This window comes from Myotis myotis, unplaced genomic scaffold, assembly GCF_014108235.1.
Source record: "Myotis myotis isolate mMyoMyo1 unplaced genomic scaffold, mMyoMyo1.p scaffold_m19_p_13, whole genome shotgun sequence".
In the NCBI taxonomy this organism is placed as follows: Eukaryota; Metazoa; Chordata; class Mammalia; order Chiroptera; family Vespertilionidae; genus Myotis; species Myotis myotis.
The window spans coordinates 20,071,719-20,087,681 of record NW_023416317.1 but is presented as its reverse complement, the minus strand read 5'-3'; the positions used below and the strand labels follow the sequence as shown (position 1 = coordinate 20,087,681).

Here is a 15,963-nt window from a genome sequence, read left to right as displayed (position 1 = left end):
TAATTCTAGATTAGTATACCCAAATGCCCACTCAGCTTTTCTCCATATGTTGCAGGTAAGCAATTCTGTGTATTGGACTATCTCATTCTTTTACGCAAAAGCCTCTTAAGGAAGAAACTCATATTATATCTGTTTTATAAACAAGGAAATAGCATCTTCATATGTTGCTGGTATGTTGCAGGCATTTCAAACTTCCTAAGAACACTAAGACACTGGGGGGTAGGGGAGGCCAGGGGATTGTCAAGGGCGGGGAAAAAAAGGAGGCATATGTAATACTCTTTGTAATACTTTAAGCAATAAAACAATAAAACAGAAAAAAAAACAATAAAATATATTTTTAAAAAAACTTCATAAGAACAAACTAGGGTTCTTAATTTCCACTCCACACCCCAAATCTGTTCCTCACACTTCTGTAAGAATCATAACAATCCAATTAGTTGCTCAGAACAAAAGTGTCTGAATCATATTGAATGTTCCTCTAACTGCATAGCCAAGTAATAAGCAAGTACTACTGGTTTCACCTTGAAAATATAACTAAGCATTTGTCATCATCTCGCCCCCATTCACCCTGTTTTAAGCCATCTAGGTCCCCACTATAATGTAAGCATCAAAAATTAAAGGACTTTCACAAAATTCATTGTTGGATCAAATAACTCTCATAATTTCAAAGTTGTGATTTTGTACAATTTGCAACTGCTGCACTGTGGTATGGAAATATCTGTAAATGTTATTGGTTACTAAGTCACCAGAACTTCTCTTAATACTATGACTAACTATATACATCTGTAACCAAGAAATTCTGAATTTCAGTTAGAGGTTCATGAAATATAGAAGCATGAGAAAAAAGAATAAAGAAAGGAATTTGTCTTTGTTTTTCACTGATAATCTCCAACATTATATGGCTATTTCTTTATCAAATGCGTATCTCTCCAAAATGTACAGGAAAGATATAGATCTATCTTGTTTACTCTTGGCATCCAGAATAATGCTTGAAAACCAGTAGATATTCAATAGATTTTTGTTAAATAAATTAAAATTAGAAGTAATAAAAAAGAAAGGTTATTATTTTAATTATTATGATTATCATCAGGGTAATAACTATTATAGCAGCTAACATTTATCAAGTATTTATGATGGGTACCATGGTAAGCAATTCTATGTATTGGATTATCTCATTCTTTCATGCAAAAGCCTCTTAAGGAAGAAACTAGTATTATATCTGTTTTTTAAACAAGGAAATAGCATCTTCATGAGGATAAGTGACTCAGACATTTCTATAATGGTCAGAGCTGGGTTTTAAGCCTAGGTGCATCTGAGTTTCAAGCATGCTCTTAGCCATTATGAAATAGGAATATTCAGGTGTTCTATGGATTTGGGAGGAGGGGATGAAAAGGGGAAAGAAGAAAGGAAGAGAGGGAAAGAAGGCAGAATGGGTGCCAGATATTGAATATTTGCCCATCTCCTGGTGGCAATCTCATCCTCCTTCAAAAAGCTAGAATGAAGATAACCTTTCTCTCAGACTGATCTAATTCACTTTGGAGGAAAATAAGAAAAAGGGAGTTGGTATTGCCCTGTTCAAGTCTCTGATGAATCTATTCAGACCGTGAATGATGCAAAAAAAAAAAAAAAAGAGGAAGTTGATCTTGAACAGGTAATAGTCCTGCCCTATGGGAAACGTATTTCACCTTAAACTTAGTGGTTTATTGATTCTCATGTTCACATGGGTCTTCTTAATTTAGGAAAAAATACTCATTTTTGATTTCCCAACACAATAGAATCAACTTGTCTTTAATTTTTTATTTCCAAGTATGTATCAATTGTCATTTTAATCTTTTTCAATAATAAAAAATATATGAAATCTATATAATGTATTAAATGCTTAAAACAAACCCTTTAATCTATGGGCAGAATTAGTTTAAGCTTCAATTAGATTAGGTCTTGCTTTAACAAAGTCAACAACAATGAAGAAAAGAAAAGCACTAATCTTACAGTCTTAAACCTAGTGTTATCATTGTCTAAATTTCCTAACCCATCATAAACTTGCAACTAAACCAACCTTAAGAAATGAGGGATGTTTCTCCATCAGATTGCCAAGTAGGTTTGTCCCTAGTATGACACAGAGTGCAATGAAAGCCTCTCTGGAGAGGTAAGAGTTAAAGAATAATTTAAATGAAAAGGGCAAATTGATTTCTGGATTTTAGAGGCCAGAATTTAACTATGTAAACAAATGTTTATTTAGTGTTTAATGTTCCATGGGACTGTGTTATAAGCTCTGGCCAGCCCCTGGACTGAGGGAAATGCCCAAGAATTTTCAGTTCCCCTTCACCATTTTTAATATCTGTAGCTGCCTTTAAGGAGCTCATACTCTTTCATGTCATAACTGTGACAAAATAAGTAATCCCCCAGATATATGCATACGCATATATAGTGTCAGAAACAATACACAGGAGTGACGTGACGATGAAGACACAAGAACATATTGGAGAAGTTTCACTGAGAGGGTTTGCAGGCAACTGGGCTTTGGAAGGAATAATCCAGGCAGAGGAAACTAGTTGAGTAAAAGCCTAATGGGGAGCAAAGTTTGGTGTTTGTGCTGAGCAGTTTGGAGACCGGCTTTTCCAAGAAAAATATAGGACAAAGAAAACTCACCAGGCGGTCCAACCGAAGCTGAGAGAAAGGAAAATATATTTAAAGCAGAATGAAGGGTCCTCAATCGTCTTTCTCAGTGTTAGCCTACTTGTCCATAACAGAATAACCCACCTCTAAGTATTCACATTTCAGTTCTATACTTCACATGCTTATAACTTTTTACATCTTAAAAAAGTGAATATATGTGTTAAATACTACTCCTTCATGAAGTTAGCATTTTCTGGTTTTACTAGAAAGTTTTCTGTCTGCAATGATCTCCCATGTGGTTTTTTAAAAGTGTTTTATTAGACTCCCTGGAAAATAACCAGAAGCTTCTCATCACTGTCCCAGCATGCAATGGGTCTCTGTCATTTTCTTTCTCAAAGAGCCTCCTTTCCCCTGGGTTTAAATACAGAATATCATTAAGCTCATGTCCCTGCAGGAAAGAACTCAGGAACAAGGCCTGTCTACTGCCACTTCTACATTTCAAAGAAAATTTGTTTACTCTCATTATCCAAAACTCACTATTGCAGAGTTCGATTTAGAGGAATTCTGAAATTAAAAAAAAAAAAAATGAACTAGCATTTATTTTTTCAAATTGCTCAGCACAAATGAACAACAGCCATTCTTATATAAAATGGTCCACTTGACCCTCTATCATTAGAATGAGTGCTCAGATACTGCGGAATTTTCCAGTAGTGATGATAAATACCCCACCCCCAACTCTCATTCCACATATCTCACTCATGGGGGAAGGTAGAGCTAATTGGATCACCTGATGATTGAAATCTGATTCTTAATGAATGCTATCACAGATGTAAAGCTAGGAAAATTACATTCCCTGTCTCTTTAGCAAGCCAGTGGCTTAAAGAATTGTCTTCAAGTGTTTATAATGGTTTCTTTGATGATCTGTCTAAAGGAAAAAGAAAAATGCTCTTATTTCAGAAATATATCAGAATTGCTTCAGCTAGAATATTTTGCATTGCTATTAATTCTTCCTTTTCTCTAAATGTACATGGAAAAACATTACAAGATAAAGAAGAAAATCGACTATATCACCTTTATGGTAATACACATTTGTCACCAGCACCAGTTATTCCTACTACTTTTTGGATATTAAGATCTGATGTTTATCTTAGATGTTTACAATAGTTCCAAAAACTGGTAGAACTGTCAACCATCTTCCAAGGGATGGGCACATGATCAATGGCAGAGCCCTGGGTGCTTTAGAACTAACGGTCTTACTGGAGTTGGAGCTGATTCATCCTGTGGGTGGTACCCTGAAGAGTCAGTTCTTCATCCCTTGCTTCCTGGGTTAGGAGAGTACTGGAGTAGCCTTGTTGTTGTTGTTGTTATTGTTGTCTTCTCCAAGCTTAGATCCTTGGTCTGGCCTTTAATTCTTTGAGTTGCCTCATAACCTTACAAATAACTTTATTTTTTCTTAAACTCCTATAGTTGGTTAATGTTTAAACTTTTTTCCCCTTTTTGGCAATTCTTAAATTTTTTAGCCAATAATTTGAAGATCTAATAATGACTAAACAAATACAAAAAACACAATGATTAAAAACAACTACCAAAATAATTAGAAATTCTCCTATCATAACTCATGGTAACAATTTTGCTTTTCTAGGGCATAAAACAAGGTCATGGTATAAACATTATGGTCTCATCATTTCATTGTGTACTAATCCATGCATTTTATACTTTGGAGGCTGACTTCAAGGCTAAAGTTGTTTTATATACACACTCAACTGTAACAAGTTTTTATGTTTTCATATACTAGATATAAGAATGAGTTTCCCCATTAAAAGGAAAGGACACAAGGCAGGTAGCAAATAATAATTATTAGCCAAATACCATTCAAACTGGGAATCAGACAGATTGTTAGAAGTGTCTTATGTGATTGATGCAGATTGCCACCCAAAGCCATTATTCTAGTATGAATGCAATAATCTAAGGCTGAGTGAAATTTTTCAGAGAATGTAGGCTACAGTTGAACTTCAGTTCACTCTGTATAAAGAAATGAAAACTTGTTTTTTGTTCAATAACATTAAGGAAACTATTGTAATTCAAACAAACAAACAAACAACAAAAAAAAAACCTTGCAAAAAAGAAGTTTATAAGCAGAAACTCTCATCTCTTGATTATTCTCTGTCCCACGGCCTTCCACTTCATTCTTAGTATCCATGATCTTGACTCAATTCTAGTCTTTTCACCATTAATGGTTTATCTCCAACCAGCACCTTCTGTCTGTTCTTCTATCTTCTCAATAAGATATTTTATTTATAAGTTTAGAAATGTTTAGGATAGAGTGTTGCCATTCAGTTGAGTGTCTTATACTTACCTAGCAAAACATATAGAACAATAGCAAAATATACTGCAGCTGTTTCAATCCAAATCTTTAAACAGGCAATTACTTGGTTAACATATATATTTTAATTACAAAATATGCTTCTCCTACTTCTTCCAATTAAGTAAAATACATATTCTATTCTTTAGAAATACAGTGGGGAGTAGTGATACCATCAACATGGCTAAATAAGACATCTCTTATCACATCCTCCACTCAATAACAACAATTTGGTATTAATCCACAGAAAAGGGACTTTTGTGGGAGCTATGAGATCCAGCGTCATTCACCAAAGGACTCAGGAGGAATCTTACCCACCCATGTCTCCAGTAATACTAGTATGCATGGACGCTAGAGTGGCCAGTGTATTAGATACAACCCCTCTTAGCTGTGACCAATGAGCCAGAGAACACTACTTAGATAATCATCCATAGACAGAGAGCCCTTGTGGAAGTTCAATATTCCAGTGGAGAAGTTCAAGTACATCATTAGAGCTAGTGTTTGGACACATGAGAGAGGGTAAGAGGAACAATTAGCAAGCATCACCTCTCTGGCCTGTGATTTCTCCTGGGAAGAAAGTGAAGCTTGGAAGTGAGGGGCAGGCCTTCCCACCTGTGTGGGACATTACCTAAGAGCCCAGCTCTATCTCATTCCATTCACATTTCTGAGTCATAGATCTATGTCTGGTGTAAGAGAGTCTGGGACAGAGGCATATAGGACTCTCAGAATGCATTAAAGGAATGCAGAGTCTACTAATTACATCACAGACTTTATCAAGAAGCCCACCTATGGGGGACACCTTGCCCACTGATCCCCTCAACTAGCTCATGGGTACCCTCAGAGATTTAGGTACCTCACCCCCACACACACACCTCCCCCCCCCAATCCCCAGCCTGTGAATGGCTTTCTGTGCATGCTTAGTGGCAAGCATGACATCTAATAAACATGCACAGAAAGCCAACATGAATCTATGGGCCAGGGAGAAATCACAAACTCGATTAGCTCCACCCTTGGGAAAGCAAAAAGGAGGCTTCTGGCATTAAAGGATTAAAAAAAAAAAAGACATAGAAGTTTAAGAATTCTGACAGAGAGAGCAAGAAGCACAGAACAGACATATTCATATAAGGACTAAGAAAGCCTCAGACTCCCTATCAAGTCTGATGGAAGATACTTCTTTCTAAAAGAAATTTAGTAATGACTAGAGGAGGTGACTGTTATTGCAAAAGTAAAGACAGCAATATAAGACTTCAATTAACATAAAAACATCAAGGAAATAAGGCAGCACCAGAGAATCACAATAATTTTCATTTTATTCTTTAGCTTCAGAATACATGCTTGGTTCTTATAATTTCTATCTTTGTTAAGCAGCTCATTTTGTTCATGTGCTATTTTTCTGATTTCACCGAACTGTCTTCATGGGGGGTTTTGTAGTTCAATGAACTTCCTCAATATGGCCACTTTGAATTCTTTATTGGATAAATTTCAAATCTTGATGTCTTTGGGATTAAAGCTAAAGCATAAAATGAAAGATTCAAAAGAGTATCAATAGCACAATGGATTAAGCAGAAGGAAAAAACCTGTAGATTAGAAGATAGAAACTTTGAAATTATTCAGTCAGAGGAAAACAAAGAGGAAAGAATAATAAAGAATAAAGAAAGCCTATGTAATGTAACAGATACCATCAAAAGAAGCAATCTGTGAATTATTGGAGTATCAAAAAGAAAAGAGATATAGAGGGTGTCCCAAAGTTCACGCAAGATTTGCAATCGAAATGAATTGCAAATCTTGCATGAATTTTGGGACACCCTATAGAAAGGGCAAAAAAATATTACTTAAATAAAGAATGGCTGAGAATTTCCCAAATATGAGGAGAGATTCAGATATATAATGTCATGAAACTCATAAGTCATCAAACACACTCAACTTAAAGAGATCTTCTTCAAGACACATTATAATAACACTGTCAAAAATCAATGACAAATCTTAAAGGCAGTGAGAGAAATAAAAAAAACTTTGCAAGTTCCAAGGGAACACCTATAAGGGTATCAGATTTCTCAGCAGAAATCATGGAGGCCAGGAGGGAGTGGAATGATATATTTAAAGTGAGAAGAGAAAAAAAAAAGCCAACTAAGAATATTTTATCTGGCAAAGTTGTTCTTCAGAAAGGAAAGCCTTTCCCTAACCCTAATACTGTGGATTGTAAAGTGTGTTAACATCACAGTGATGCCTGTCTAAACAGGAGCTTGCTTGACAGTTAATGTCAACTCTAAAATATTACCACAAATGGAATAACACTATCTAGTGATTATTGGCAGTATTTTTTAATTTTTCTATTTAAGACATCCAGCCAAAAGTGTAACAAGAAATGTGAAGAATTGGGAGTAGGCAAATTTGGAGGTCAAAATTACAAGGTCAAAATATTTCAAAAGTCAATATAATGTGTTTGGATGGCTACTATTACTACCAGAGATTTAATCATCTGCTGTCCTTCCATTTGCCTACAAACACTAATGCAACTGATATGGGGCTTTGTAGAATTTCCTGTAATGTCTTGAAAGATTTAACAGCGGGGATCCATTTGCCAAATGAAAGGAAAACAGATCCCTCTGTGCAGGTATCAAAGGGGCTACATTTACACATATCAGGTTGTTCAAAATATAAAATAATTTAGATAGGAGTTGAAATAGACATTTTGTAAGCAACCAATTATTACAGTTTCTTTGACTGGAGCATCTGCCTATTTTTCAGAACTACCCTTTTCAATAATTCCAGTGCTCACCTCCTGGCCTCTGTGTTAGTAACTAGTGCATTTTTCTGTATGGGCACAGTTCAAAGCCCCTCCCCACCTTTACTTCACTATTTTAGTGGAATGAAACACTGGGAAGCCTCTGGAAGAGCCAACCAAAGAGATAACATTTTTTAAAGACTATGACCATCTCAATGTTTGGTTAAAACATTGAAATTAATTGGGAAATACCTCTTTCCTACCTTGCGCATCCTTAATGGAACTCAAAATCAAGGTGTCCTACTTTCCCACAACCAAAACATAGGCCTGGCCAAAAAGTGCTTGAATTTTTGGTTCTATATACTTCCCTCCAGTTCTATAAGATAACTAATCCCCCCTTTTTTATTTTTCTACTGTAATTGATCTTTCTTGCTGACATCCATCAAAACCTATGAGATTCAAAATTAGAGGTCTCTTTCAATGGATATGTTTGTAAAGACTGGTAAAAGAAAGCTCCACTTGAAGGCTGATGCAGTGTCATCAAATAGGGAGAATAAATCAGAGCTTCTACTTTTACATTTCAGTGGGTGTAAGGTCATTATTACAAAAGCCTGGTTACTTTCCAAAGTAAGATACTCCAGAACAACGATGTTCCTCCTCTAACCCAACTGAGCAAGAAATTCAATTATTCAATAGAATTCTCGATATAGGAGTCTCTATCCCTAAACGCTATGTTCCTTTTCACTACGTCTTCAACTTCAATTCCAGAACCCAATGCCCCTTTTCTCCTTAGTAAGTGCAACATAAGGTAATTCCCAAGTAGGGGCTCACTTTCTCTTCAGATCTTTTCACATCCTTGCATTTTGCTCAGGCCCAGTGGAGGTAAGTAGAAAAGATGAGAAGGAATTGCTGAGAAAGGTTTTTCTGCTATTTCTTCATGCACTGAAAACATCCGTCATCATCTATGTCTAGTCTCACATCAACAATGACAGTCTATTGTCTAGAAGAAACCCATTCTTTGCTATTGGAATAATATGCATTTGAGAACTGTCTGGACCAAAAGAAATTATCTTTCTCAATAAATATGTTTTGACTTTGCAACTCAAAGAGGTATGCCAGCTCTGAGTCAGTCACTAGAGGAGTTATGGGCAGATTTAGAAGTTTTAGGTCCAAAAACCAAAGCATTTCCTGCAATAGTTGTGTGTAGGAACACTTTACACCATGGTAATAACATGAAACGATTTTATTTTCATTTTTAACATGATTCTCTCTTCCTAAAATATCATTCACCACTGCTTTTAGGTCAGCCTGGTCTGCTAATTCCTATTTGGTCTGCTAATTCCTATTTACCTTTGAGGCTCGGCTAAGCATCTACCTAGTCTTCCCCTGCCACATGCCCTAAGGAGTTGTATCCACTTATGTATTTCTACTCTTAGAAAGCAGAGATAATTTTTTGTCTTGTTACTACTATAATTATTATTTATCATTATTACCCTGGAACAGTATCTAATACAAAGAAAGTACTCAGATATGCATTGCATGACTATATGACTTATTGCCAGATTTCTTACCCATTTCTCCTTCCCTAAAGTCAGTTTATCACAGCAAATGTATGATTAACTGTAAAAAAAATCAAAACTATAAAAACTTCCAACAGTTTCACTGTACTAGCTACAGCGTTGGAGTCTTCACCTCCTATATTATTAAGACTATTTTAAATCAATGTACATTTATTGAGCCTAATATATGTTAGACATTATTCTGGGTCTAGTGTTCAAAGATAAATACAACATAATACCTGTCCTCAACATACATTACAATGGGAGATGATAATTAGACAGATTACAATGATTACAACAATACAAATAAATTTTTTATGATAGTTTTGGACCAGGAGTCATAGAAGTGACACTTTCAATTATTTAATAACAAAGGCAAAGTCAAACAATTGAAGTTAAGTTTGTCTAGATTTAGAAGAAGAATAATAGATTTAAATTGTGCTGAGTAATTCACAGAATCAAGGTGGAGACCAGAAAACCAAAGTCGGAAAATGAGCTGAAAAAAAGGATGTCTAGGCTTTCATGACCAAAGCCCCCAAAGTGCCACAGAACCAGGGGCACTGCTGGGCTACTCCTGGACGTGAGAAGTGGGAGACTGTACTACTGCTGCCCACTCACGCTGGAGACCACAGCCGCCTGAAACATGGGCATCGCTGCTGCTGCTCTGAACACAGCAGGTTTCCCATTGTTCTTGCTTCTTCATGTCCCTAGCTCTTGATCCATCTATGGTAGCTATTATTAGCCACAGCTGGGTTATATGGCTGGGCCTTCGCTTCAAGGAAGGTAGGGAATATGAATACCTGACCCTTTCAGCTCTACAGTGCTATGCAGGCCTTTTCTCTCACCAAGACGTGTGAAGCTGATCATTCTCCATGGATTTATTTGTAGAAATGGACTAACAATGTGCTGTTAAAAAAAGACAGATGTACCCACCACACTCCAAATTTAGACCATGAAGGAAGCTAAGTCAGAGATAGCTTTTCCCAAGGTGTTGTTTAGGAAAAATACAATAAATGGGAGTTAGCTGGCAGTCCAAGCAGGAAGCAAAACATTTGCAAAGACACAGAATATCCTGACACCCACAGGAGGTTGACCGTGGCGGGGTACAGAATGCACGTAGGGGGCTTGTGGTTGGGATTGAGGAGGATATGGATAGTATGGGAGTGAGATTGATGATGAAAGCAGACACTGGGTCAGAAAGACCTACATTCCACACTGGACACCTTTCACTTGATCCTTTGGGGAAAGGAAAACTAGGAACAGATGACAAAATGGCTTTATCGGTATGTTAGAAAGATTACTGCCACAGATCAATGGGTCCTATATTGGAGAGGCTAATCTGGAGGCTTGGAGACCAAGGTGAATAAAATGAAGCACAGAAGTAAAGCAACTGCAATGCTGATGGGGATCAGAGGACACACTCAAGTTGTGCTAACAAGCTTAGCATAGGTTAAAATCTAAAATATTGTGCTAGTCGCGGAGGGTCAAAAAATAAAATTAAGTGTAATGCCTTTTCTTGAGGAACTTAGCATTTAGTTTTAAGCACAACTAACGATAAATGATATGAGGATTCTTGTGATTTTGTGTTTTGAAATTAAGCCCTTGAATATTTAAGACACATATATAAACTGGGGCCACTGGACACTTCATTAAAGAAACATTCCACCTAGATATTAAAATGTCTCATAGTTCTCTAATATTCACCATGACATAGACAGAGACAAAGAATAAGGAAAACTCTTCAAATTCAACATAGATGGTGGTATTGGGAATTACAGCTCTGTTGCATCATATTGCTTTAATTTTGTGTGGGGATAGTAAGAGGCAAGAATGGGATAGATTCAGGATGAGGGCAACTATAACAAACCACAGCAAACAGATATAGAATATATTTTGACCCACACGTCACAAAATTATTTATCATAAAAAGTATTTATAAGTACTTTCTTTACATTATTTTTTTCTAAAAGGTGAAGGGAAAAATACAAATTTTTCTACTCTCCTTCCCTTAACAATTATTTATGGAATGCCTCCCATATGCCAAAAATTAGGCTACACGACAGTCACAAGGCAAAGTCCTTGACCTCATAGAGGTTACAGCAAAGCAAGGAAGACTGACATTTAGCACAATGAAAGAGAACATTGCATCTGTGAAGAGAGAGAGGCAAACAATTCTTTAATGAGAAGAGAATCTTTTAATGAGCAAATCCAACTAGTTCCTGAGGCCTAACTAAAAAAAACTGAGGCTAAAAAATAGTTACTAATAGTCAAGACTTTACCTAAGGAAAGAGTAATCTAGGTCAAGATAAAGTGATAAATAAAAGGAAGTCCTGGAGTTTCATCTGAATAATGATGAAGTTGACTTTGTAAGACCAATTGAAATAACTCTATTATGTGATTGGCAGGAAATAATGAAAGGATGCTTCATTTGTTCTCCCAGGCTTTGAAAAGCTGACATGTGTCATGATATCATGAAAGTAACAAATCATTCTTTTTTGTGAAGCAACATTTATGGAATTCTTCTGAAAATTGCCTGACAAACTATAAGTGTCATATATAATTTCCTTACTATTATAATCCTTGAACCCAATTTGGTTCAAAACATCTGGAATATATTAGTGCCATATGCTATCATAAGCATTTACTTTGACCCTCACTTAGAAAAACGAGTCTTTATGTCTAATTTAGACTATTGAGGTTACTACGTTGACCTGAATTTAAAGCATGTTGGGGATGAATATTCTCTCATCCTCTGCAATATTAAGCAATAAATTGCTTTTGGTGATATTGCATGTGCATCCATTCAAATAAACAGGGTAATTTATGCAAATATAACTGTTCTACAAAAATCTCATCCTCTGAGAAAACGTGTTACAGTCCTCTCTGAAAGTTCAACAAGGAGCAACATTCTTACATATTTAAATCTCCCATGACTTTCCATGAGAGAAGAATTAGATGCTTCCTTTGAGAGTTTAGAGAAATTGTATATAGGCCTCCATGTTCCAAACAAATTAGATGGCCCCCAACGAAGGAAGGCTTCTTTTCTCTGACATCATTGTCTTGATTTGTCTACCTGAGTTTGATAAAGCAGAGCTCACTTGTGACTTGTGTGCATGGTGGGGACACTTCAAGCTACAGTTTTACAAGCAGCCATTGTTTCAGAACTTAAGTGTAAAGTAAAATTTGAAACTTTAGAGATGTATAAAGGAGAAGAATCACAATCTTCAAAGTCAAACTGTCCAAGAAGAATGGAAGTAACTCCCTCAAGCCTTCCAGCAGTACATAGAGGCACCATCATCGAGCTTATGTGATATATTCTTTCTCTCTCTCTCTCCCCCTCTCTCTCTCTCTCTCTCTCTCTCTCTCTCTCTCTCTCTCTCTCTCTCTTTCTCTCTCTCTCTCTCTCTCTCTCTCTCTCCCCCTTTCTCTCTCTCTCTCTCTCTCTCTCTCTCTCTCTCTCTCTCTCTCACACACACACACACACACCCCACATACATAGGACAATGAAAATAGTTCACTTTCTTTTCTTCTTATGCTTCTTATATGATGAAAGCTTATTAGTTAGAATGACTCAGATATTATATATTATATATATATATTTATATGTATTGATATGTAAATAACCTTGTAGTTATAATAAAAGCTAATGTCAAGTTCTTCAAACTCAAACACTAACTCTACTGATTTATAGGGAACTGGTGTGAGGCACTAATCATCAGCTAGCCCTGGGTGTTAAGTGCTTCGCTGTACATGACCTTATTTATTGTACTACTGGAGGAAGTAGGCATCATTACTCTCATTCTCTACGTGAGGAATCAGGCTTGAAAAGTTAAATAGTGTGCCAAAAGTTTTACAGCACAATAGTGATGGAGCCCGTTACTCAAATTCAGGTCTTTCTTGACACCATAGGACCTGTTTATCTCTCCATGTATATTTAACTCTTCCATGACTACACATGAGACAAGAACCACTGCGGTTCTCTGAGACAGTTTAAAGAAACTGTATGCAGGCCTCCATGTTCCAAACAAATTAGATGGCCCCTTGTTGAAGGATAACTTTTTCCCTGACATCACTGTCTTCAATTGTTCTCCCAGACTTTGATAAAGGAGAGCCACAGCACTTGCTTATCTCTGACACACTGCCTCTCCTACACATACACATGGGGTCACATCTTTCTTGAGAGTCAGGTTCCATAGTCAGCAGGCAAAGGGAAAATGTAAACATTTTAAATTTCCTTGAAGATTCTCTAAAATTCCCAGAAATTCCAGTAGAGTACATTTTTCTTTTCTTTTAAATCTGAATTTGACTATGTTGCTGTTTCTTTGACTGAACATCAGAGGAAGTAGTTGGATCTTTCAGGGGTCACAGAATTTGAGTATGTATCTCTATATTCTAGAGTCACCTTTGCGGTAGCAAGGCGCTCACATTATGAGAGACCCACAAAAGCAAAACTGACTAATGAAACAACAGATCACGTGTCCCACCTCAGGTTTTCCCTAAGTAATACACACACTGAGCGAGTAACTTACCACACACCATTTACATTGTAATTTTCACATCTTTTCTGTATGCATTTCCTCTTTTTCTCTTGGGGAGGGTGGGGGGGGGCACAAGGGTGTTTGCTAAGCAATAAGGGAATTCGTTTAAACAAACTGCACATATGATATGGTTCTAATGATATGTATTATAAACACACACCAAGTACCCTAATACTTAGAGGAGAAGAGGAAGGGATCTGCCTGACATTTCCTGGACCCTCCCGGCCCCTGCATTCCTGCAGCTGGCCTTACAGTTACTCTCATCCTCCAGGGGAGAGGCCCTCGTACTAAAAGCTTTTTTCCACAATGGCTGCCAATGATACAATCCTTACTTTTGAGTTGCATCATCTCAATGTAAGATTAACTAAACATATAAGCTGGGGAATTCAGCCCATGTGACAAAGACTTTGTCCTTTTTGGCAGAGTCATTACATAATGGACTCTGATTTTATATCTTGAGTTTTCACCAAGTGACAACCGGAAAAAGCAACCATATAAAATCCACCACTAACCTGTCTATAGACAGGTCTATCTCAGTCTGTTATAAAAGACACGGAGAAAACAACTGTCTTGATCCTATGCTTGACTGAAAAACTAACATAATTTTTGTGTTAATTTTCATCTTGTGAACACTGTCAATTTTATTAAAAATGTGTCATGCTTTTTGCTTTATCCAGTACAAAGTTCAGCATTAAATGGGAGAGCCATTTGCATCAACAGAGCAAGAAGGTATCTGAACTTTACTTCTGAGCTTTACATGATTATTTTCTCTTCATCATGTCTTATCTGTTGGCATTTATGTTCATACTTCTAAGTCAACCTCTAGCCTTACTTTGGTCAAAGCAGGATTCAAGGAACCAAGAAAAAATAAAAGTATTGGTTATCAAAAATGATTAGGCATCTTTTTAGGGCTTTATTAAGGCAATTATTAGAGTGGTACAAATCTCAGCATAACACTAAGCCAGAGTTAAGATATCTTTTCTAATCAGAAAGTTTCTAACTGAATAAACAAAATATTTCCCTTATAAACATAGCAGTTGGGACTACCATAGTAAATGAGACAGACAAGGTCTCCTCTAGAGTCTAGCGGACAATAAAGCAATAACAGCAAGTTAGACTAACATGGGACAAGTGCTGTGGGAGAAGACACTGGAAACACAAGGCCATGCCAGTGGAACCATTGAATTGGCATGTGTTTGTTTATTTGAACTTAGAAATGACTTTCAGGATGAGGCCTATTCATACTTCGGAGCCACCCAGTCAAAGATGTTAAGAGTGAGAGTATTTCAGTGAGAAGGAAGAACCTAAGAATGGCCCAGCTCCCCAGTGAATATTTGCAATTAGAGCTAATGATGAGGCACTGAGTTAAAATCGTGGGATTTACAAGCAAGTCCTCACTCCCTTCTTTCAGTAGCCATACCCTGAACCATTGTCTGCGTAAGTATATCTTCAGTCTGATAGTCCAACATCACAGCCAGGACTTCGGAATTTATGACATATTTCCTCATTGAAAGAACCTCTGTTTCTATTGCCTTGCTTGTCTGCCTTTACTGTTAGTTAACTATTCTGATCAATAACAATTGGGAGGAGATAAAATTTTTACAAATTAAACTGAGAACCCGATTTTAGCATAAGACCTATACAGGAATATTAAACACACACACACACACACACACACACACACACACACACACACACACACACTGATCCAATATTTCCAAGTGGGGAAGCCTGAATATTTATCATCAGGATTCCTAAGTGTGGCGATTTCGTCTCATTTTTTCAAAATCGCCCAATGGAAGATCAATGGCCAAACATTTGAGCCCATTATTTTCAATTTGAGCTAAATAAACATAAACAATCTTCTTTAACTGTTACTTAATACAGATGTCTTTCTCAATATAATCTAATACTTCAAAGACTATTTATCTAAATAATTTATTTGATTTTGTTTTGACCAAGTCAGCCAGAGCCATCACTGTTATTCATCTCCAAAGCAAAGTGGCGCCGTGATTGGGTTCTCATAATTCTAAACAATTCTCCCATCATTAGAGAGGAACAGAGGAAGAAAGTATGCATTGAGAAGTACATTTAGCCACATTTTCTCAGGTTCCCAAATATAAGCAGTAATCCACACTATTATCCATTACACAGAAGTAAGAT

At 36.6% G+C, this 15,963-nt stretch overlaps 1 protein-coding gene across 2 annotated transcripts in view; it reads right to left on the bottom strand.

Moving 5' to 3' along the window:
- The window catches only part of GRM7 (glutamate metabotropic receptor 7), a 756,022-nt gene that overhangs the window by 492,994 nt on the left and 247,065 nt on the right, over positions 1–15,963 (bottom strand). The gene's annotated exons all lie outside the window — the stretch shown is intronic.